Source organism: Cucurbita moschata, unplaced genomic scaffold (assembly GCF_002738365.1).
Source record: "Cucurbita moschata cultivar Rifu unplaced genomic scaffold, Cmos_1.0 Cmo_Scf00097, whole genome shotgun sequence".
NCBI lineage: Eukaryota > Viridiplantae > Streptophyta > Magnoliopsida > Cucurbitales > Cucurbitaceae > Cucurbita > Cucurbita moschata.
In genome coordinates, this window is record NW_019268613.1 from 207078 (window position 1) to 209340 (window position 2263).

The window sequence follows — 2263 nt, forward strand, 5'->3', positions numbered from 1 at the left end:
TCAAGAATTTTTTCTGGATTTGTAATTCCTTATCTAGAAGGAATCTCAAGATTCAAAATAAGCGAAAAATGATCAAAAAGTGATGAGGAATTTGTAGAAAAATTATGGATTTTTCGAGAAAAATAATAATAAAATATTCGAAAGTGGCAAATTACCAAAATACTCCTAGAAGAATGGATAATTACAGAAATGCCACTCTAATTAGAAATCAAAGCATCTACCGTGACCATCTGAGCAAAATCCTTCGAACTCAAATTTCAACCGTCGGATCTCCTCAAAAATTTGATATAATCTAGAACGAACACGCACGGATCATCACATCCAACGACTAGTATTCAAAGCCAAGGTCGGTAAGGATATGATTGGAGTTGATATCTCCGAAAAATTATCTAGAAAGTTCGATCTCTAAATAACGAAGATTCTAGAGCTCTCAATGTCGGTTTAAGCTCCTCCTATAAAGTCTGAAGTATGAGCAACAATACGGAATAAGAATCTAGAAAGGTCAATCCCCCAATCGAAGGCAATAAGCGTTTAGATTGTGGGTCTCCTACTCTCAGATTTCTTCCAAATTCGAGAGCAATCCTCCACCATTTCTCTTCAAACTTCTAAATAACGAAGAATCTAAAGCTCAATGTCGATTTAAGCTCCTCATATAAAGTCTGAAGTAGGAGCAACAATACAGAATAAGAATCGAGAAAGGTCGATCCCCCAATCGAAGACAATAAACGTTTAGATTATGGTTCTTCTACTCTCAGATTTCTTCCAAATTCGAGAGCAATCCTCCACCATTTCTCTTCAAACTTATTCCTACCATTTCTCAACAAGATTACCCACAAGTTCTATGAAGGAATAGAGTGCTGAAAGTGCCTAGAAACCATTCCCCCAATTCAATCAGCCATGGAAGAACTTCAAGAAAAACTTGAAAATCCAATCCGAGGATACATGATGATTCGTCGAGCAAGAATGATTCCAATCAGTTTCTGCACCTCCAAGGAATGCTTCCATAGAAGACCACGAAGAAAAATAACCTCGAGAGCATGTCAAATTGAAGGAAATAGGTTTCAAAAGTAAATTGGGGATAAGAGTCAAATTCCTATCTACGATCTCTTTTCCTTCAAATTAAGGATTCCTCTAGCTTCAAAGGAAGAAGTTGAGTAAACTTGATGAAGGAATCGAGAGCTGAAACATCGTAGAACAAGCTACCCAAGAGATCGAAAATCTGGCATTTCGAGTGAGTTGCATACCGAGAGCGATTTTTAGAAATTAAGGTCTTACACTCAAAGACGTTCCTCCAAACCAATTCCTTTAGCCTGAAGAAAGGATATGGAAGAGGTTCAATGAAGAAATAGGGCCTTGAAACCCCTAGAATCGGCTACCCAATAAGAAATTCTTTGTTTTATCTCCAGTGATAAATCAAATTTTGGATGAACTTTGGAAGCGAATATATTAGGCTACGATCCACGAGAAGGTATCAAATCAAATCCCTAGCCCTTCCTTGTAATACCCATCTTTAAGTTTCAAGAAGAAATCGAGGAGAGAAACGTTGTAAATGTGGCTGTATAGGCCAAGTTTCAGATGGCGGCGACGCGAAAAATGCGCATCTTCTTCCTGTTTAGAAGAAGAAAACGATGATATGGCCAGTTTAACTGAATTGTCCAAGTCAACTCAAAATTTGACCTTTTCTCGAATTTTCTCAATTTTAACCCCATTCCAAATCGATTCTCATAGAAAATCTTATGGTTTCAGAAACTAGACACAATAAGGAGTACGTGGAAGGAAATTTGAAGTAATTCAGATACTGGAAGCTCAAGAATGGATGTCCAAACGTCGACGACGAGGCAAGTAGCGACCTTGGACTTTTTGTTAAGAATTACTTGTAGAAATTGCTTGGATTTTAATATGAACCCTAAACCAAGTATGAATTAAGGATATATGAAAGAAAAACCCAAAGACCCGTGAGTTAAGACCCTGAACTGATCAAATAGCTCGAGATTTAAGTAACGTTTAAATAACCCACTATATGAGCTCCGCTGCATATCAAATTTTAATACTAAGCATATTATATTATGTTGAGGTTAGATATGAAATCTAGTGGTCATTGGATAAGGATAAGTAGGTAAACCAAGAAATGGTGTAAAATGACCATAATGCCACTAAGGTAATTTACCTTCGGTTCATGACCTAGATGGCCTTCAAATGATATGAAATTCATCAGTAGATCTTATTTTATGAAATGTTATATGAATCCTTATCCCAAGAGGTT